The sequence below is a fragment of the Chiloscyllium plagiosum genome, chromosome 47 (assembly GCF_004010195.1).
Source record: "Chiloscyllium plagiosum isolate BGI_BamShark_2017 chromosome 47, ASM401019v2, whole genome shotgun sequence".
Lineage (NCBI taxonomy): Eukaryota > Metazoa > Chordata > Chondrichthyes > Orectolobiformes > Hemiscylliidae > Chiloscyllium > Chiloscyllium plagiosum.
The window spans coordinates 8,098,834-8,122,190 of NC_057756.1; the positions used below are offsets into that span (position 1 = coordinate 8,098,834).

Sequence of the window (23,357 nt, forward strand, 5' to 3'; positions counted from 1 at the left end):
TTTGCCCTTAGACATTTCTGCCATTTGGAAAAGATTCTCATGATCTACTCCATGTCTGCCTTCCATCATGCTGAATACCTCAAACAGATCCCACCCTCTAACTCCGCTGCTCCAAGGAAAACAATCCCAGCCTTTCCAATCTATAGGTGACTGTAACGAGGTCTGCCATGTGACCTCATAGAATAGGAGTTCCCTGATTGGGGCTGTTAATCGGGCCCACTCAGGGAGCCCTGGCTGACAGATATAAACAGGGCTTTCAGGGTGCTCCTCACTCTGAGAGCTGATTCTGGGAGAGCTGGATCAGCGACAAAGACTTCCCACGTGTAAGTAAAGGGTGATTGGTGATGGGATATCGACTTCTGTGGAGTTGTTTCAAAGGCAACGAGGATGTGATTTTAAATGAAGTTAAGATGACTGGCAGAGGGATTTGACTTTGGTTTCACACTCAACGAGATGCTGAGAGACTGCTTGGTATGTGGGAGTAATGATGTGGGCAATTAAAGAATCCCAGCTCCGATGTCTGTACCGGAGCTTGGGTCTTTACTTGGTCTGGTAAATTATTACGGAATTTTCATATGTACCTGGTCTCCATCCTGGCACCTTTCCATCTCCTCTTAAAAAAGGGTCAGCATTGGGAGTGGTTGCACAGCCAAGTCTATACCTTCAGGGCAGTGATGAAGTTTCACTTGATGAGGAGATGATGGCCTCGTGGTCTTGTCACTGGACTGTTCATCCACAGACCTAGATAATCATCGAGGACCTGGGTTTGAATCCTGCCATGGTGGAATTTGATTCAATTTAAAAGAAATATGGATTTAAGAGTCTAATAATGACCATGAATCTATTGTTCGAAAAGCTATTCTGGTTCATTAATGTCCTTCAGGGAAGGAAACTGCCATCCTTACCTGGTCTGACCTACTTGCGACACCAGACCCACGGCAATGATTATAACTACCCTCTGGGCAATTAGGGATGGCCCAGCTACTGGTGCCCTTATCCCTTGATTGAATAAAAATAAAGCTATCATCCTGTAAGGTCTTGGCATGCAATAAGTCCCAGAAAGAGCTGGTAATGTCATGTGTGCTCCCCCGTACTGGGGTAGTATTAGCTCATAACTGGCCCAAAGGAGAGGAATGCCCATTAAATGATGCACCCAGCACTTTGATTAATGCAGAATATAAAGATGCCCAGAGAGACAAGGAAGGTTTGGTGTCATATGTGGAATCAGGAAGTTTCACCAATACCTTTACAGATATAAATTTACAATAATAATCATCCACAAATCCCTGCTAGGTCTACATGAAGAGGATAAAGCAGTGCTGCCCATAGCTTCAGGCCAAGTTTAACAGCGGGCTCTCACACCAAGTGCAAATAATTACAAGTTGGAACACCATCTGGGAGGCCAAGTAGCAAATGAGGGGACATCGAGCCACCTCCCGCTGGCAGATTCATCACCGGTGGTATCGCCACTGGAAGAGGCTGTGGTGGTTTTCAATTTATGGACACATTTCCAATCACAGCTGACAACATAAGACTTTAGATGCAGAAAGATCCGCAGTCCTGACAAAACTGAAGCAGCTGGTGATGATGGAGGATACCAAAGGGCCATTACAACTATTTTTGGACCCAGAGTCGCCACATCACCTTGGACGATGGCTAATTGTTATTGGGAGCAAGAGTGTTTCTCCTGATCACTGCTGGATACTTGTTGAACTGCAGACATAGCTGCATTGGTGGGGCAGTTCCCATAGAGCAATCGGGAGCCAAGTTAGCGCCAACAGCTCCCCCAAACTCGTGGGAATGGCTGGGTAAACCCTGGACTCAGTTACATGTCACCTATGTAATCCTTTCATGGGCTTAATGCTCTGGGTCATTGTGTGCACCCATACAAAGTGACTGGACATGCAAGGAGTTAATTCCCAAACACGGGGATGACAATAGAAAAACTGTGTTCATTTTTTGCAATATATGGACTTCCAGAAGTGTTGGTCACAGATAATGGGCCATTACTTACCAGCAGGTGATTTGAATATTCAAAATAAAGGACAGTTCTATATCATCCATCATCCAATGGTTTAGCTGAAAGAACAGTCCAAACTCTGAAGACTGGTTCAAAGAAACAACCTCCATCTTTACTAGATTCCCAAAGTGTCCCAGTTCCTATTTGATTAGAGGACCACCCTTAATGCAGCTACACAGGTAGCTCCAGCAGAGTTGTTCATGGGGAGAAGATGCTGTGCCTGGTTAAATCTGATCATCCTGGACCAGGGAGGGGTGAAACAGCATCAGGAAAGTTACTGCCAGATGCAAAGTGACATAGACAGTTTAGATCGGGGGTGAAACCTGGTGTAGGAACCACAGGAATGACCCTGCAATGGGTAAGGGGCATGGTCAACGTCAGGCCAGGTCCAGTGACATGTAAAGTTCAGGGAGTTATTACTGTCCTGAACAAGCATGTGCACCATATGGAAGTGGCGAACTCACAACCAGTGCATGAGCAAAACATGCCCAGCAACTCGGCAGCCTTTCTGACTGTTCTGGAACCTGTGGGATCTCCCTCTGCATCAAACATTGAAGGTACCTCAGAATCTGAGATGGACATGGTGGATGTCGCCACCTGAAGAGGGGAATGAATTTCTTATGAGATGCTCTGGGCACAAGAGGTGAGTTAGTGTGTGTTACACACCGTCCTATCTGTCCATCAGTGTCCCGTTGTTTAGTACCATCGTCTCTCATTGCCACACCATCATATTTAACATCATCAGAAAATTTTGGAAGCAATTAGTTCTAATTTCACTGGAAGCTTTAACATCTGATTGAAGACTTTAACAGGAAAAGACAGGGCAGATGAATATAGTGTAATTCCACTGATTTGAGATTTTATATCGAGAGGCACAGTGTCAGAATTAGACCCAGAGTATTCAGGAGAGATGTTAGGAAGACTTCGACACACAAAGGGTTGGGTGATGTTTGGAGATCTCTTCCATAAATGGCAGATGATGTAGGATCCGTTGTTCATTTTATATCTGAGAGAGATACTTCCTTTGTGAAGCAAAGGTATCAAGTGATTGGGGCCAAATGCCACAAATCAGCCATGATCTCATTGGATACCAGATCAGGATTGCGAAGCTGAATGATCGAGCCCTGTTTGTATGTGTAACACGTGTGGATGAAACAAGGAAACATGACCAGTGTTTGTGATGAGAGGAATGTCACTGAAGTACATTCATTCTCCGCACCGTCACATCGCCCGCAGTAATCCTGCACATGGTCCCTAACTTCACAGAGTCCATCTGCTTATCGCCTTGTATTCAGTGTAACCTGCAGGGAAAACAGTAACATTCAGGATGGAATGCACAGAGGGAACTTGGTAAATACCATAATGATGAAAAACTGTGAGTGAAGCCATCTGTAAGAGGACAACATTTGAGTTTATTCCCATCAGATGTTTAATTAACAAAATATCCATGACACTGTAGTGTTTACTTTGTACCCAGAAAGTTATGGCACTAATTCAGAGTTGTTTGTTCAAGTGAATGTAACTAATAACAATGCTCAGGGGTATAACCGTGTCAGTGGTGAGCTATCCCCTTTATGACTCTGGACCCATTATAAATGATTCAAGTAGCGAGAGGGTCAGTGCAGTGGGCTTACAGAACAACAGAGATTTTTAAAAAACTGCAGATGCTAGACAGAACAACAAAAGCTGCTTCTCACAGAAATGGGACATTTACTCATCCAACTGATACAGGATATTTACTTCCCTGCATGTGCAGTTGTTGGAGTCATTGGTAAGTCCAAAAACTATCACTGTTTGCTGCTGTGCTCAGAGGCATTTCAAACAGCTTTGTGTATGCTTTTTTTTTAATCTGTTGCTTCTGTGGAATTTCCTCAGTTTCTTCCTTTGCAGGAACTGCCTCACAATTGCAATGATTATTGATAATCTGTTCTTTGAATGGTTACATATTACATTTTTCTCCCCATTCTGGACATATTAGAATCAGGTCTCTGTGCCAAGAGGAGGAACAAGACAATCAGAAACTGTTTAACCTTCAGACTATAAGCTGGTCTCATTCATCCCTCCATCTCTATCTTGGTTTCATGTTCTCGTCTTCAGTCAGAGCTGACTTTTATTCTGCCATTAAGTCACCTACACTGGACCAATAGCTTGTTCCTTCACCACGCACTAGCTGTTTGTACAGGAACAACTTGGACATCCATTTTTGGGACATTGGATCAGTACGCACCACATCTGCTGGAATTATAAATACGTCTGTGTATCTGTCAACCAGTGGTGTTGTTGTTATATCATGTATACATCAATGGCACCATCCAGTATTAAACTTGATAACTGCAGAAGAATTTCGATTTGTCTGAGGTGTATCTGAGGAGACATTCATAAAGTCCAAACATAGGGTAGATGATGTCAGCAGTGTTGGTGAACAACGGAGTGTTGAGTGATGTGTAGCAGCATTCAGATATTCACAGAGCAAACTGCCCCCGAGAATGGAATCAATGAATACAGAGCTCGTGAACAGATAAAAACACAGGATATCAACAATAACTTGAAGTTACACAGAGATAGCAGGAAGCAATTAATGACAGCGCCAAAAAGATGCAGTAAGGGTCAGCAGTAAAATAGGTATGGAAGATAAACCAAAGGGGAGGGGTGGGTAAGAAAACAGATGCAAGGACTGAGAGAGTTCTATCAGTATTACAAATGAGACAGTGTGTTTATAGCATGCAAAGAACATTTGGGAATTTTGCATTTAAAATAACACTGCAATAGATTTGTGGTCTCTGATCTGAGAAGATTATTTTCTTTAAAGATCAGAACGTCATTTGGAAAAGTGAAATAAATACATTATTTCCAACAGCATTAAGACTTCGGCTGAGTGCCTCACAAGACACAATGAAGTTGAGTGTCAGAGTATTTACTGTGTTGATTTTTATGACGTTGGGGTTTGCCAGCTCAGTTGGCTGGATGCCTGGCTTGTGATGCAACATGATACAGGCAGCACGAGATCAACCCTTGCACTGGCTGAGGTTACTCTGAACGATTCTCCTTCTCAGCCTCTCCCTTCGCCTATGGTGACCCTCAGGTAAACCACCACCAGTCATCTCTCTCTCATGAGAGAGCAGCCCCATGACCTGGTAGGACTGTAGCTAATTTACATTTCTCTGATAGGTAGAAAGAAAACAAAAACTTGGGGCCCCTTATTGTATGATTTCAGAAGAAGATGATTTCAGTTCAGAAGCACATTTTCATCCGAGAAGAAAATAAATTTGTTGACTTGTAAAATCTCCAAATTCTGAGAGTTTGTTGGAGTAGATTTCAGAATCTGGGATCCCAGAACTGGAAAGAAATCTCGAGGTCAACTGTTAAAAAGTCAGTTTTCATAAGAAAATTAATGTTGAAGTCATGTATTACTGGGGCTGGGTAATGTTAAGTGTTTTGCTAGGACGTGGGTTGAATTATTCTTTTTTGCTGTTTGTTACAATATACATATGTTTGCGACTTTCCTGTGTGTGTTATTATGATACAGAATACTGCAATCTCAACAAAAAATTTCCCATAACTGAACACCCACTGTAAAAAAAATCTTCAAAATAACACTTGTGATCTATCAAGTCAGATTTCCCTTTCAGATCTGATATGTACAGTATTGCCATCAGCAAGATCATCAAGGTGGTAAAAACAATGACTGCAGATGCTGCAAACCAGATTCTGGATTAGTGGTGCTGGAAAAGCACAGCAGTTCAGGCAGCATCCGAAGAGCAGGAAAATCGACATTTCGGGCAAAAGCCCTTCATCCTGTATTCCTGATGAAGGGTTTTTGCCCGAAACATCGGTTTTCCTGCTCCTCGGATGCTGCCAGAACTGCTGTGCTTTTCCAGCACCACTAATACCAAATGGAATTGTGACTTTTCAATATAATTATAATTCAGGGAAAGTGCAGTGGTGATAGAAGGAAGAGGTCTTCAATATTTACAAGATTTATTGTATTGGGAATTATTTTTCATTCTCATGAGCTCAGTATGTTTTGGTGAGCCTTCTTTGACTCATTTTTTAAATGAATTTGTGGATATTCTACTTTTAAAGCAATGTATTCACAAAAGAAATTGCTTATTTAATTAGCACATTTTAACTTAAATTTAAAAAGACTGTCTAGTCCAAAGTGATCAAAAACTGACGTACCCAATAATGCTTTCTGCAGTGCCAGTTGTTATGAAGATCTGGGTGCACTGTGCCTTTAAGAAAGTTAAAATCTAGATTAACTACCTGACAGCACCAAGTATTTCAACAAGATACAACGTAGTATGTGGTCCAGCAGTTAGCGTTGCTTGTTGCCTGTAGATAAAAACAGATTCAAATTAGGCCAATCAGTTTAAACTATAGCCCAAAAAATACCAAATTCCAATCAAGTTTGAATTTAGTATATTGGCAACCTTAAAAGCCAATGACACAATCCCATGCTCTGGGGGTATAAGACCAGGGAAAACTGAACAGTTGGGGGCAGAACTGCCATACCACCAGCATGTAGACACTGCCCAAAAAATAGCTCTCTTAAAGGTACCATTATCGATCCATGACCTCCGAAGCATAATCCCTAAGAAGAAGTAAAGAAGACAGGACAATCCAGATAGAAGATTTGGCAGTTGGCTGGTTATGAAAACTTCATTTTTTGCTAAATCTTAATCAGGGGCTTGAATCAGACTAATATTATAGAAGGGGAAGGTAAAGGGTAAGTGAGAGGAAGGAGTAATAATAGTTGTTAGTTAATTATTCTCTGCTATACTTTAAGGAATAAAGTTGTGAATTTTTACTTTAAATACCTTTTGGCCTTAAAACTTATACAGATTACTGTATGGGATAAATCTTTTCTCTGTTACTGGTTTAAATTAAGCAGGAGGGTTTACCCCGTGTCATAACACAGTAAACTCAAACAAAGTCTGGTTATATTAAACTACGTGCTCTCAAAAACGGCTGAGTCTCAGACAAACTTTTGAACTTTATTGAATCTGCTGTCAGGCTGTTGCTTCAGTTTGGATACATTTACAAATCCTCTACTTCTGCGTCCAGCAGTTTCTCCAGGTCATTTTTCTTGTCTCCCTCACATTTGCACTTACTGGCTTAGTTTTGGGAGGCCAACACTGAAACCTCAAACTCACTCCTATTTCTCTCAGCAATTTCCTTTTATTTTTGTTTTTACTCAGGGTCTGGCTACTCTCTTATCCCAGAGCAAGAAAACTTTCGTGATTCCCAAAATCGACAAGCCTCCGGCAGCATCATTGTACAGTTTAAATCAGATGTTAAAACAGTAGATTCTGATTCAATAACCCATTCAATAAAGTTCATGACCTCTTTTCCTGTGGCATTTCCCCTCAATGGTTGTAATGGATCATTCAATTTCTCTACTGACTTGTCAATCAATTATTCATAACTGTTTTTCAACCATTTCTTTGTGACAAAGAGCGGTACAGGTCAATGACTATCTTTTCATGAAACAGAAAAACAAAGAAATGTGGATGCTGGAAATCAGAAACAAAATCAGAAAGTACTGGAAAAGCTCAGAGAGAAAGCAGACTAATGTTTCAAGTCTGTTGTGAAGAAGGGTCACTGGACTCAAAATGTTAAATGCTGTTTTCTCTCCACAGATGCTGCCAGACAAGCTGAGTTTGTCGAGCAATACCTGATGTTGTTTTTTGTATTTGTTTCCAATATTTGATGAAGCAACAACGCTAAAGGTCTCATTTATGATCTTTTCAACTTGCTAAATTTATTCCAAAACCAATCTTGAATTTATTGGCTTTTTCTCCATTCCAGTTAACCTGATTGCAATTGTCATCCTGAGTCGAGGAAAATGTGGTCTCTCTAAGTGTATTACTCACTATCTGGTGGGAATGGCAATGGCTGATCTCCTGGTTGTTATCTTTGATGTCATATTGAACTGGACTATTCCAATGTATTTTGGAGAAACGTTCCTAGACATTACTCCAGTATGTAGCCTCATCCTCACCCTGATGTTTGCAACCACTGGTGCCTCTGTTTGGCTCACAGTCGCTTTTACCTTTGTTCTGATTCTGCTGCTTAACGCTCTGACAGTGAGATCTATTTTAGTGACCGGTCGAGTCCGCACCACACTGCGAGGTATCAGCAGTGGAGAAAATCACAAGGACCCAGAGATGGAGAACCGGAGAAAATCCATCATTTTACTCTTCAGTTTATCTGCCAATTTCATACTGTTATGGATGATATATGTTGTGTTTAACCTTTATCGGAGAATTGCTCCTGATCATTATGATTCCTCCTACACAGATACAGTATACAGCATTGAATCGTTGGGAGAAATGCTACAGATTCTCAGCACCTGCACCAACACATGTATTTACGTGGTAACTCAGACTAAATTCAGAGAGGAACTGAGGAATGCACTGAAATACCCATTCAAATTCATTCTCAAACCAGCTAAATCATAGATAAATCTGCAATTTCATAAACTGGTATCCAATCCCACTTCACATTCCAACACCGATTCTCCCCATAGTCAGGAAAGTACATTTTCTATTCATTGTGCAGAGGCCTGTGATCATTAATCTGTTGATGACATTGTGCCAATTCTGAAACTGTACTGCCATGTAAATTTGCACCATTTCTCTGTCTCTCCCAGTGGTCTCAGTCTCTGATGAACTTTGCCAGTGCATCGTATCAACTCCTGCATCAGCTGAGGTTACCATGAAGGACTGTCTTTCTCCACCTCCCCTCTCACCTGAGGTGTAGTGACCCTCAGTTTAAACCACTACCCATCATCTCTCTCTAATGAGAGAGCAGCCCTGTGATCTGGTGGGAGTATGGTGATTTCACCTTTATCCATCTCTCGCTGAGAAGAATTGGACATCCTGACATGTCTCATTCCATAAAATGTATGTGTCTCCCAGTATCGGGTTGAATTCTGTGACAATGTTCCCCTTGTGTATGTTTACACAGACTGCAGAGTCCAAACCAGTGATATATGCAATAAGCACATTTCCCATTTTGGGGTCTCTCAGGTGTCTGTGTGTGCGCGTGTGCGCGTGTGTATCCGTCCCATGTTCAGGTCTGCCTCTGTATGAGGTGCCTCTGATGTACAGAATATCTGGCTCCCACTGAGGAGTCAGATTTGCCACAAAGGAGTCAAAAAGTGCGTGAAGTGTCCCAATGCACAGAATATATTCCTCTCAGTGAGAATTCAAATCTGAAATGTGTTCCAAGAACATTTTGTGATGTTTTCTGCAGTGATGTGTTGGACTCTGTAACACACGGTCTTGTGAACAGTTTGCGCCTTGTCCAGTGTGGAGTGCACACTGCTCTCATATGTGACATGTATGTTGCACAGTCCTGAATCACATATGTATTGAATGTTTCTGCGTGCAATAACCTTCCCTCCCAGTGAAGGATTGGGCTTGGCAATACGAATTTGACTGACGTTGTGAGTGTCCCCCAGTGAAGATTCACTGAGTGACACACAGCGCTCCCTGTGCAAGACCTCAAACACGATATAGTCAGTGTGGCCAGGATAGGAACATGGGAGTACAAAAATAGGGGGAGGCCACTCAGCCCCTCGAGCCTGTTTCACCATTCAATGTGCTCACGTCTGACCTGCAGCCCAACTCCATAGATCTGCCTTTAACCAATGTCCCTTAATTGCTTTGCTGAATAAATGTTTATATACCTCAGATTTGAAATTGTCAACTGATCTAACATCACAACTGTTTGGAGAAGAGAGTTCCAAACATCTCCCCCCTTTGTCTGTAGATGTACATCCTGACATCTCTTCTAAATGCTCTGACCCTAATTCTGAGTTGATAGCTCCTCAGTCTTGAATCCCCTAACCTGTTAAAATAGTTTATTTTCAGCAATCCTGTCTTTTCCTGTTAATATCTTGAAGATTTTGATCAGGTTACACCTTAACCCTCAAAACTTTAGAGAAAACTGACTTGATGTGTATAACCTCACCTCATAACATACCCCTTGGTGTCGAGGTATCATGAAGTCTCTCTCCAGGTACGGATTCACATTCTACAGCAAGTGCTCACATCGACAGTGTCTGGCCCTCCTAATGTTAGTGTGGTACCCAGTTACCTCTGTCTGCTGTGTCTGCACTTCCCAATGAACTGTGCACCTGGAATGATGCGCAGTGTGCAGTTTGTGTTTACGGTCAGTCGGAGGCATTAGCCATTCAGCCCCTTGAGCCAGTACAAACACTGAAAGATCACCAAACTCCAGCTCATTTTTGCTTCCTTATTCCACCGCACGCCATCGTCACCAGGCACTCAGCAAAAATCTCACTCATATTCTGTGGCAGCACGGTGGCACAGTGGTTAGCACTGCTACCTCACAGCTTCAGAGACCCGGGTTCAATTCCCGCCTCAGGCGACTGACTGTGTGGAGTGTGCACGTTCTCCCTGTGACTGCGTGGGTTTCCTCCGGGTGCTCCAGTTTCCTCCCACAGTCCAAAAATGTGCAGGTTAGGTGGATTGGCCATGCTAAATTGTCCGTAGTGTTAGGTGAAGGGGTAAATGTAAGGGAATGGGTCTGGTTGGATTGCGCTTCGGTGGGTCGGTGTGGACTTGTTGGGCCGAAGGGCCTGTTTCCACACTGTAAGTAATCTACTCTAATCCTGACTTGTCTTCCAATCAGAAAAATTACCAGAGTCTCTTCTGAGGGAACGTCTCAAAATGTAAGATAGGGAGTAAGTAGGAGGTTCAAGAAGTGTGGAATGATGCAGGGGCTGAATTAGAGAGAAATTAGCAAAGTGATGGCTTGAGTAAGCCCCAGAGACAGGCAGGGAGTGTAGGGATTGGATGAGGTTACAAAGATAAGGAGGGGAGCAGGGGCTGGAGGAGGTTATAGAGATAGGGAGGAGTGTAGGGACTGGATGAGGTTATTAAGATAGAGAAGGCTGTAGGGGCTGGAGGGAATTATAGAGATAGGGAGGGTGTAGGGGCAAGAGGGATTTACAGAGACAGGGAGGGGTGTTGGGGCTGGAACAGGTGACAAAAATAGGGAGGGGTGTAGGGGCTGCAGAGGTTACAGAGATTGGGAGGCCTGTAGGGTCTGGAGGAGGTTGCAGAGATAGAGTTGTCTGGGCAGGAGAAGGTTACAGGGATAGGGAGGCGGGTAAGGGCTAGAGGAGGTTACACAGATATTGAGAGCTGTAGGGGCTGGAGGAGATTTCAGAAATAGAAATGGGTGTCAGTGGCTGGAGGAGGTGAGAGAGATAGGAAACTTGGAGGGGCTAGAGCAGGGGGGGGCTGGAGAGGGTTACAGAGATAGGGAGGGGTGTGGGGGCTGGAGGGGGTTATAGAGATAGAGAGGGATGTAGGAGCTGAAAGAGGTTACAGAGATAGGAATGGCTATACGGGCTGGATGAGTTTACAGAGATAGTGAGAGCTGTAGTGGATGGAGGAGGTTTCAGAAATTGAGACAGGTGTTGGTGGCTGGAGGAGGTGTGAGAGACAAACACACACAAGAGCTTATTCACAAAATTACACAATGAAACACAAAGAACCCCTACAGTACTCAGTCTATCCAAACTAGAATTAATTATGCTGTTCCAAATGTACACAACAGTCCCAATAAGCAAACTCTCTTTAAAACCCAGTGTAAATGGAACACATGCTTACAGGTTGAAGTTGAAGGGCAGAAAGAGAGAGACAGAGAGTTTCCACACAGCTCACTGTTGAATTCCTCACCAGTTCAAACTGACCTAAATTGCTCGACTCAGTTATAGATCTGACAACTCCCTTTTCTTTATACAGGTCACTTCTGAAACATGACCACTTTGGCCTGAAGTCTCATCTTTTTACATATAAACAAAAGGCCTCTCAAAACCCTTTTCATCTCTGGACCAAACCAGACTGATCAGAGCCCAGCCTGGTTTATTACCCCTCTGAAAAGAAATCAAAGGCACAGTATCCTTGAGCCAAGGAACAGCTTTTATTTAAACAAGGGATTAGATTTGTGACATCAGATTCGATTATAATCAATGAGCAAAACATTTCTTGCAAGCAGAAGCCTAATATCCATTTGCTGTATCCTTAAATATAATTGATGTAACCTTTAAACTTTCTTGCATATAAAGGAGATTGTGAAGTTGCTTGATATTCATTCCCTGTCAAAATATTTAGGGTTCATTAAATATCTGTACGTTGAGCCTTTTATTTCATGCATACTACATTGGGAAGTTCAAACTTCTCAGAATAGGATATGCCAATTTGTAAACGTGCATTCTAATTTGTTGGAATTACTTTTTTTCAAACCGGAATTTGACGTTTCAATAGGACTTTGATTGGGTCTACTTTTCCACTGATATATCTATTGGAGATGGTTACAGATTAAGTTCACAATACTTGACTGGGAATGTATGGACTGTTTTAATTGAATTATCGTTGCAGATGTGTCTTGTCATGTTACTCCTATTGCTTACTCAGTCTACACACAGCTTCCTATTCTCCATGAATCAGAGAATCATGCTGGGAGATTTTCAGCAGTAGACATCCTGTAGACATCCTCACTAATATCACTCTTCCAGCACCACTAATCCAGAATCCTCACTAATATCACCATTCCCAAGATTGTGCATTTAAAATGGGGGAAGGAGTGGCAATTTCAAAACGGGGATGTGATGTATTTTATTCTTTCTATGATTGCTATCATATTGAAACAACAAAGCTTTTGAAAGATGACAGAACTGAAGGGTAATATGGCATAGACATTAATGTAACAAACATGCATGAAACGTGAGCATTAATTCTGGGAGAAGATCACTAGTCTACTGAACAGTACAGATTAATGCTGGTACAGGCGTTTTGATCCTCCAGTCTTTGGCAGGTCAGTTTTACATTCTCATTTCTGTTAGCTTTTTCATGGGGCACCATAATCACAGAGGACCAATCTCTCGCCAGCCAACAGGTTCAACCTGAGAGGTACCTCTGGCAAGGGCGAGCATTGATAAGGTGACTCACATGGTAACTTCATTCAGCTGCGGGAATAGAAACTGCACTGTTGTCATTATCCAATATCGAAATCCAGCTAATTGAGCTGATGCGTGTTGCACTGCAATTGTTCCGAGATGCCCTTGAGAAAGTGATAGAAGCCCGACAGTGTGGAAGCGGGCCACCGATTGAGTCCACACCGACCTTCTGAAGAGCATCCCAACCCAGGCCCACCCTATCCTCGTAACCCTGTATTTCTCATGACCAACTGTGCAAATCCCTGGATACTATGGCTGACTTCCCATGGCTAGTCCACCTAACCTGCACATTCTTAGACTATTGGAGGAAACCGGAGCACCTAGAGGAAACCCACACAGACACCAGGAGTATCGGGTCCCTGGCGCAGAGGCAGCAGCGCTAGCTACTGAGCCTCTGTGCCAAACCAAATAGTAGGTGGCCTTCCTCAACCACCTTGCTGTACATAAACTCACAATACTGTAATGGGCTTAATGTAAGGATTTTGACAGGGAGATGCTGAAGCAATGAGTATGGGAGGTTTTCACTATTATTGGGTTCATTATGAAGATGAGTAATCTCCAGGGAAATATTCCCAAAATATTATAAAAGATATTTTTCTCATTCTTGCTTTGATCTCACAATCTCATAGCAAAATTGATTTTATCTGGAGGAAAAGAGCACTTTTCTTTATATTGACATCAAACAAGCATGAATTTTGGCTTGTTTGGAATTGGAGTTTTGCCAGTTTAATGGTGTGATGTGGTAATCTACCTGCACAGGTTAGTGCTTTTGGGATACAAGCTCAAATCCCAGCACTGAATTTGTAATATCCGAGGTAACCCAATAACTCTGTAATTGAAAGCCTGTTTTGGCAACTTTAAGCATGCAGTTGTTGAACAATAGTAGATTTCTAAATGAGATGATATCTACAGGATTAACTGCTGTCAGGTATGTGTCCTGCATGCACATTATGGAATGCTGGATTGAGGGGAACTCTGACTTCATGACAGGGCTAATTAATCCAAATGTTTTAGTTTTTTTAAGGGTCAGGAATTGGTTCCACATTTTACACGAATCTATTTCAATTTGTCACAGAAAACTAACAACTAACACACCCAGAACAAAGACTAAAGTTACATTATGCACGATATTGCATTCAGTCTCCAATTGAGCACAGGTACAGCTAAAATGTATTGTGGATTATCTCCAAAATATAGGGACATTTTGGCATTTAATGCTGACTGCACACCGATGAAGCCTTCAGTTACACACTTCTCTCAGTGTTGAAGCAATCTGTCTCCTGCTGTTAAAGGTCATGGTATATCAGGACATACCTGTTGAGTGGACTTGTTGCTTCCAGATACTAATGACCTGCTGGTACTCTTCCCCGCATATGATCAGCTTTTCAGATCCACCTGGGGGAGTCAGTGTTAGTGAGCTTTGCTGTAGGTGATTACCCACCGACCAGGAATGGACTGTAACTTCTGAAGCATTCACCGTGATGTTTCTGCCACTGAGTCTCCCCGTGATTGTTGCTGGATGTTTGGCTCTGACTGCAGATGCAAGAGAGGTCACTCTTGGAGATGGTGCAGTTTGAACCTAAAGCGCCACAGAGTAATCTATAAAACAAACAGAGAAAGAAGAGGTTTTCCAAGTAATCTTACTTTTGCTTTGTTTGAATTGGTAAATCTGTTGTTTGTGAATATGAATGATCATTTGAATTTGCTCTACACAACACATCATGCCCGCAAGTAGTACAGTTTGGGGATACTATTGCTTTATCTGAATACAAATAATAGATTCAAATTAATCCCCATTTCAACGTCCATTTAATATATCGATCACAGACTGTGTCACAAACTACAAACAGTTTATGAAATGTCCCACCATGACAGCAATTTATTTATGAACAGACAAAACAGAGTGAAAAGTCAAAAATCACTTCTCCTCATTCTAAAGTGCCTGTGTTGACTGTGAAGATGTGAAGGTGAGAGGAACGTACTTTGAAATATGCAAAATTCTGACAGGGCTTGACAGACTGGATGCAGGGAGAATCCGGAACAAGGGGTGACGGTCTCAGGGTCTGGGTGAGCAGTTTTGGACTGAGCTGATGAAAATGGTGAGAGAAACACAGTCTTCACTCAGAGGATGGTGAACCAATGAAATACCAATGAAATATGTTTAAGGGGGAAGCAGTTTTCTAGAGGACTTTCTAGTTTTGGACACCCCAACCCTAGGAAAAGACCTTGACTCTTCACTATATCCATGCCCCTTCTGATTTTATAAACCTCTTTAAGATCACCCCTCAGCTTCTGAAGCTCCAGGGGAAATAGCCCCATCCTATTCAGCCTCTCCCTGTAGCTCAAACCCTCCAATTCTGGCAACATCCTTCTAAACCTTTTCCACCCCTTGTCAAGTTTCACAATACCTTTCCTGTAGCTCAGAGACCAGATTTGAATGCCTTCAGGAACAGGTGGGCGAGTCAGAGGCTGCTCCCCTCTTCCCCTGCCCACCTGAGCCCCCCTGCCAGTCAGCCTATCTGGGCAGGGCCCCCTGGTTTGAAGTTCTCCACCAGAATGGCAAAGTTTATCGCAAGCCACGGGTGGTTCCAGAAGTGGTGGAATATGAGGATATGGTTAATGGCCAAGTTGATGTCCCAGACTTGAGACGTGTAGGCATTGGGTTCAGGAGGTGACTGTCACAGTTGATGGCTACAGTTCTCTGTCTCTTTCTCTGCTGCAGCAAAGGTGCTTGAATTCACTCTGTGCTGTGAGATTGTTTCCTTCGGTGATCATTTCTCTTGGAATGGAGGAGAGAGCACGTCAGGAAAATCAGTTTTGTTCAATTTGGCTTTGCTGTGGGTAAGTTTATGGGATGCTGCTGTATTAGAACAGTTGATGATTAGCAGTTAAATAATACATTTTTTTTCACCACAGTTATTCCAATTGATTTTTGTTGTTTGTCTTTTAACTGTGTTGTAAGAATAAAGTTCAATTCACTTAAAGCCGAGTGGTGAACCAATTGAACCACATCTGGATCACAGTACTTTACACATGACTTGAACTGAAGCTTAAATTTATGGCCGAGGCTATTTTATGGTGTATTTTGAGGGTTTGGTTCGGTCCATAACACTAGCTTCTGGGTAAGAGTCATATTCCATCTCTTAACATTTTATATTCCACTTCCTTGTTGTTGAAATGTCTCTTGTTCTATTGGCACATGTCAAAAGTGTGAGTGACCCGTTTGACACTATTTCTAGATGTTGATGATATCTTGATGGGTACAGGAGTACACTGCTGGAATTCTTAACTAGCACAAACTCTCTGAGTAATACAGTTAATTGGTGCAACTTTGGTTATAGTTATTCAGCACAAAAAATGAAAGTAAGAATTATTCCTTTATGGCAGTGAAACATTATAGAGAAAAGTTACACCTGTCTTGGGAAGGTATGTGGAGATAATCAAAGCATTGGAGACATTACTTCAGCAAATTACCTCAAATTTCCAGTTTACATTGATGAAAGAATTGAATGTATTTTAACAGCTTCGGTATTAAGATCCTCAACAGGACATCCTCAACATTTTTTGGGACAGCTTGTCACTCATGAGGTGATACTGCTGTAATGGTTTCAAAGTTTTTGGAGTGAGATTTTGGGTCTCCATTTGAGTTGTAGATTCGAGACCTACAACCTGAAGGTATATTCTCTGAAACTAATACATTTTGTCAATTCAAACCAATTCAGCAACTATCTCACTGGTTACTTCTTTTAAGACCCTTGGATGAAATCCATCACAAACCCGCTGACATGTCAACTCGTGCTCCCACAATGTACTCAGTACTACTTTGCTGGTATTTGCCATTTTGTTGAGTTCCTCCCTCCCTGTTAATTCCTTATTTACAGATATTTCCAGGATGCTACTTGCATATTCTCTAGTGAAGAAGGGTGCAAATTAGCCGTTTGGCATGGATCTGCCATTTCTTTATCCTCCATTGCTAATTCCTTAGATTTATTTTAGCCAGGACGAACATCTACTTCAGTAACTTTAATTTTTTTTAGCATCCAGAGAATTGTTTTTCCTTTCTATTTTTTGTACATCTCGCTAATTCTCTCGCACCCTAATTTTTCTCACTTTATTGATCTCTGTTGTTTTATTTTAAAACATTTGCCCAGTCTTTTCACCTGTCACCCACCTTTGCACAATTAAACGTTGATTCTTTGTGGTTGATAGTACATTTGAATTTTTCAGTGATAGTTGGTCTGTTCCATAGAATTTTTGTTGTCTGTTGGAATTAATCTGTGCATTTTCTGGTACATCCCTTTAATGTTTGCCTTTCCATCTCTATTCACCTACCTGCTAAACTAAATTGACAGTTTACTTTCACTAGCTCTGCTTTCAAGGGGATTGTTGCAGGAATTTGGAACAGCAGTTGGAATAGTCTGTTGGGCTTTCTGACAGGTTCAGTTATTCTGAATTCTGTTCTCGTTGGTATTTCATTCAGTACCAATTCTGTTTGGTTTAAAACCAAGGGGTTTTGACGTGCTGCATTACTCCTGAAAATACTCACGCTACATCTGATCAAAACAACTAGAAAAGTTAGTATCTGGGCTACTTTCCTGAAATGGTGTGAGGGGGTCTGGCCTGGTCCATAACACATGCCTCAGGCGAGAGGAGAGTTTGAGATAGATAGCTCTTCGTGATGACCTCAGCTGAATTAAACCTACACTGTAGGCATTCCTCTGTATCACAAACAAGCCATCCAACCAACTGAGCTAATCAACTCAGAATTGAGTGAGACTGTGTGCATGTCTGTGTAAGGTGGCTTCATTGCTAAGACTGAACAGCATCTGTGTATTCGTGCAAGGCATGTATGCCAGTGTTCGCCTTTCTGTCAGTGTTCCAGTGAATGAGTGTGTTTGTGTAAGTGTCTGAGAATGTGAGAATGCATGAGCGTGGAACATATGTGTGTGCATCAGCGAGTGTTTGAAATTGTATGTGCATCTTTGGTTGTGTGTGTTTGTGAGGAATATGTATGTGAGTGATTGTAAGCACGTGTGTAAGATAAATATGTGTAAAATGTGAGTCTGTATGTTTGTGAGTTTCTGTGTCTGCGATTCTGTTTGTAGGTGAGCCCATTTTCTTGTGTGCTTCTATCTCTTTGTGAAAGTCCGTGTTCAGCCTTTGCACGTTTTGTGCAAGTGACAGTTTGTTTGTGGATGCAGTTGGGAGTCAGTGTGGTTCACCAATACCCTCAGTAGCTGAGATAACCTCCACAAAACCCTCTGGGCTGTCTTTGCTCTTGATTCAGGATTATTCCAGATAGCTGCAGTGATGGCAAGCCTTATATTTTGCTCAGTGAAGTGCACATTACTGCTGACCAGAGATTCAGCCCAGATATTTGGGAGCTGACAGAATTGCATCAGAAGGTTAAGCACTTAATGTTTAAACAGATAACAAATTGTTTAAACAAGTCAGATTTCTTGCGAAAAGTCCAAAAGGGGAAAGTCCGCTTTCTGAATAATTTGTTCTTGCTTGTTGAAACTCACTAAACCACCCAATCAAACCGTGGGCGGCACGGTGGCACAGTGGTTAGCACTGCTGCCTCACAGCGCCTGAGACCCGGGTTCAATTCCCGCCTCAGGCGACTGACTGTGTGGAGTTTGCACGTTCTCCCCGTGTCTGCGTGGGTTTCCTCCGGGTGCTCCGGTTTCCTCCCACAGTCCAAAAGATGTGCAGGGTCAGGTGAATTGGCCATGCTAAATTGTCCGTAGTGTTAGGTAAGGGGTAAATGTAGGGGTATGGGTGGGTTTCGCTTCGGCGGGTCGGTGTGGACTTGTTGGGCCGAAGGGCCTGTTTCTACACTGTAATGTAATCTAATGTAATCTAATAATAATCAAACTGTACAGAATCTTTATCGTTAAGTGAGAAATCTCAACGTTCCCACACTATTCAGAAACAGAGAGTGCCATTTACAGATTCTTTAAGATTGAAATGAAAGCAAGAAAGAGAGACAGATAGGGAAAGAGAAGGACCAGGATGGAGAGAGAAAAAAAGAGTGTGAAAGGGAGCAGTACAGACAGCGAAAAAGATACACAGACACAGGGTGTGAGATAGAAACAGAGAGACAGTGAGAAATACTGAAACAAAGAATGAAGTAGTGAGAAGCAGAGCAAACAGAGACAGAGAGAGAAGGTGAGAAAGGCAGAGAGAAACAGAGACAGAAACACAGAGTGAGAGAGGCAAAGAGAGACAGAGAGATTGAGGGAAACAGAAAGAGTCAGACAGAAAGAGAGCACATGAAAAGCAAAGAAACACAGGCAGAAAGAGAGAGTAAGAAGAAGGTTGAGAGGTAACTTTATATTGACATATAAGCTAACCAGAGGGTTCGATCGGGTGGACAGTGAGAGCCTTTTTCCTCAGATGGTGATGGCTAGCACGAGGAGGCAAAGCTTTCAGTTGAGAAGTGATGGATATAGGACAGATGTAAGAGGTAGTTTCTTTATTCAGGAAATAATAGGGGCATGGAATGGCCTACCTGCAACAGTAGTAGACTCGCCAGCTTTAGGGGCATTTAAATGGTCATTGGAACGGCATATGGATGATAATGAAATAGTAGAGGTTAGATGAGCTTCAGATTGGTTTCATAGGCCGGTGCAACATCCCGGGCCGAAGGGCCTGTACTGCACTGTAATATTCTATATCTTCCACGTCCTATGGATCAATGGAGTCCGGAGCCTTAGCAAACTCGGCCATCAGGGTGGGGTGGTGAGTGTGGGGGGTGGGCACAATTATCCTGGGGCAGGAGCAGGATCAGGAAGGGGGTGGGTTTGACAGCCAGCAGAGATTCATAGGAGAGTTGACAGATGTTAACTTGTGGGATCACATCCTGTCCCTGACAGACATTAAGGCACTAAATTTAAGGTGACACCGCGCTGGGGGTAACATCATCAATTGGGCCACATTGGAGTACAAGAACAGGGGAATTATCAACATCTAGGAAATTAAGATTGCAAGCACCAAGCTGACTGTAATGGTTTGACAATGACAGGAAAATGCACTCTCACAGAATCTAACTCTCACACATATTCATGTGCACGCACAATGTCAGACACAGCCAACCCCCTATACATACACACAAACACATGCATACACGCACCATATGCTAACCACATGAGAACCTATGTGCACTTCACAAACAAAGTTAGTACTTGAAAGAGTACCTGCTTTCAAGCAGGTTGTGCCCTGGATTGTGAATGTTCCTTTATCTGATGTTTAATATCTGGTCTTGAAATCTACCTGATAGGATGAGGGAAAGATTTGCATCATGTTATGCAAATGCACAAAGTTTAAAATGTAGTGCTTGCTGTCTGATCAAAATAATAAACTAGCATCAGAAATTAGAGTTACCCGTGTGTTTGTATTATAAAATTGTCTGTCAAGTATTGCTACCCCTTTCATCTGAATCTCGCTGTGTTTGACTGCTTCTATCTTTCTATCACTTTCTCTCTCTCTCATACAGACACATGAATGCACGCACACGCAAACAGAGCTGATATGGGGAAGACTGTCCTGGCTGAAGAAGGTTGCAGAGAGAATGAGGGTTGCACGGGAGAAATGAAGTTACAGAGATAGGGAGGGTTGTAGGGGCCAGAGGGGTTCACAGAGATAGGACTGTTACGTGGGTGAAAGGAGGTTATAGAGATTTGCAGGGTTGCTGGGAACAAAGGAGGAGTGAACAATTGAGAAGTTGCAGTGTTTGGAGGAGGTTACATGAATAGGGGGACTCAGTGTGGCTTCAGGGAGTCATGGGACAACTGATCTCTATGAGATAAGTCATGACGGGCAGTGGCAGCAGAAATTGAGACATGGTGAATTTTATATAAGGTACAACGTGGGATATCAGACACCCACACGTTGTAATAGTGGCGTCTGTATGGGCAAGTGAGGAGGAAGGATGGTGCAAAAGATATTGGGCTGACATACTTGAGTAACATGGGGGCAGAGATAGAACACGGAATAATGTACCTACAGAGGTGAGTGAAGGGGAGAGGAATGCATACTGGATAGTGGGCTATCAGATAATTAGGACTGTATCCACTTCAGTTTAGAAGAACATGCGCAGGGGCGGAAATGTCTACAACATTTTAACCAACTAGACAAGGTAACAGCAGGGAGGATGCTCCCAATGAATCCAAAACAAGGAGTCACAGTTTAAAGACACAAGGTAGGCCATTTAGCTCAGAGGTGAGGAGAACTTTCTTCACCTAGAGAATGATAAGCTTGTGGAATTACCTGCTACAGAAAGTACTTGAGTGCAAAACATGGAACTTTTTCAAGAAGAAGTTGTCTATTGTTATTGGGGCTCAAATGATCAGAAGGTATGGGGAGAAAATAGGAAGAGGTACTGAGTTGGATCGTCAGCCATGGTCATATTGAATGCTGGAGTAGGCTGGAAGGACCGAATAGACCACTCCAGCTCCAGTTTCCCATGTTTTCAATCTACCCACAGAGTTTAGTGAGTTGATGAGAGTAAAGTTCACAAGTGAATGTGTCCCATCCAACAGCAGAAATGGAAAAATGAGAAACCCTGATAGAACTGCGCAGATAAACGCGTGCACAGATAAACACGTGCAGATAGATGCATGTAGAGACGGGGAAAATGAACATGTATCTGCATCTTCAAAAAACGTTACAGAGTTTTTAGCTCTTTAGCAATGATGTAGAGTCTCCAGGGAAACACTGACAGGTTTGAGGGCATGTCCACAGTAAAGTTGGTTTCTTTTAGAAACTATTTCACTTAGTTCGGAATGGAACGATGGCGGCTGCAATGACCACCATCAACTTAACCATCAACCGTGACTTCCTTATAACTCTAACTCTCCAATCCTGGCCACATGCTGGTAAACCTTTTCTAAACCCTCACTGATCTAATAATATCCTAAACCAATCTACTGAACTCATCATCAGGCAATGAATAGACAGGAAACTGGTGGGCCTTTTCTTCAGCATTGGTTCTGCTTCAATTTAATTATGTTCATTTATTCTTTGCCTGGGTTGGGGGTAAGGCTGGTATTTGTTGCCCATCCTTGGTTTCTCTTGAACTGAGTTGGCTTGTTGGGTCATTTCAAAGACAACCTCATTGTTGTGAGTCTGGAGTCACGTGTGTACCAGACCCAGTAAGATATCTCTCTCAAGAGGACTTCAGTGAACGCAGATATGTTCACATCAAGAGCTATCAGGTCCTGCTCGCATCTGTTCCAACTCTTCCAGCATTATCCTGGGCTAAAATGATAGGCACTTGGCTGGGAAGCATTAGCCCAGTGGCAATATCAAGAAATTATTAATCCACAAGACCCAAATAATCTTCTGGGTACCTGAGTTCAAATGCTACCATGGCAGATAGTGTAATTTTAATGCTGTAAAAGTCTGGGTCTAATGATGACACATGAGATAATTTGGTAAACATCTTGAGTGCTCAGAAGTATTAAAGGTATTACCAGAAGTATTAAACGTATTACGACGAATCAGCATTTGCCATCTCATGACATCCAAAGTCAACATTGAAGGAAATAATTAGTAATAATCTCAAACTACATGAACTATTCTTGGGTGCAGGGCACCTGAAGACATTTTTCAACCAAAGTTCAAAGCTCACCAGCTCATGTGCTGACATTGCACTCACCAGTTCTGTCACAACAGAAAATTGGAACTGAATTATGTTTGTTACAAAAACCTATTTGAGCAGTATTTTTCCAGCGGACATGCATATCATCCTACCAAGGTCAATGTGTCATAATTCCCAACCCAATGTGGCATGTTGGGCACTGAAAGCAATGAGGACACTGGAGATAACATATACCCAGATCCTTGCCATGTGATACCTCTGTCCTAAGAAATAATAAAAATGTGTACTTTAAATTAAAAAAAGACATGCAACTTTTAAAACACTCTTCCTACATTACTCATTGTGAACTTAACAATCCTGGAGTGCAATCCATTTTAAAATTTATTTTATAAAATGCATTTGGCAGGAGTGAACAGAGAGAGTGTAATCACAGAGAAGTGAACTGAAATCTAGAATAAATTGCAACTTAACATTCTGACGTATAAAAAATGACTGAGATTGACAAAGCAGATGCAAACAGTATGTTTTGTCAGCAGGGCAATCTAGAATAAGACATCACAGTTTTAGGATAAAGGGTAACAGGTTTCAAAGAGAGGTGATTAGATTCAATTCCCTACAGTATGGAAACAGGCCCCTTCAGTCCAACAAGTCCACACTGACCCTCCGAAGTGTAACCCACCCAGACCCATTCCACTACTCTATATTTACTCCCGACTAATGCACCTACCACCATCAGC

The 23,357-nt window shown here is 42.3% G+C and overlaps 1 protein-coding gene and 1 long non-coding RNA gene across 3 annotated transcripts in view; both read right to left on the reverse strand.

Moving 5' to 3' along the window:
* Nucleotides 1-23,357, reverse strand: part of LOC122544186 (immunoglobulin superfamily member 22-like) — a 789,994-nt gene that overhangs the window by 718,183 nt on the left and 48,454 nt on the right. The gene's annotated exons all lie outside the window — the stretch shown is intronic.
* LOC122544191 lies at nucleotides 963-15,212 on the reverse strand. The gene is made up of 3 exons (XR_006310290.1): nucleotides 14,331-15,212; nucleotides 6,200-6,352; nucleotides 963-3,321 (listed from the first exon to the last, which is right to left on the reverse strand). It is a non-coding gene; the product is annotated as an uncharacterized LOC122544191 (long non-coding RNA).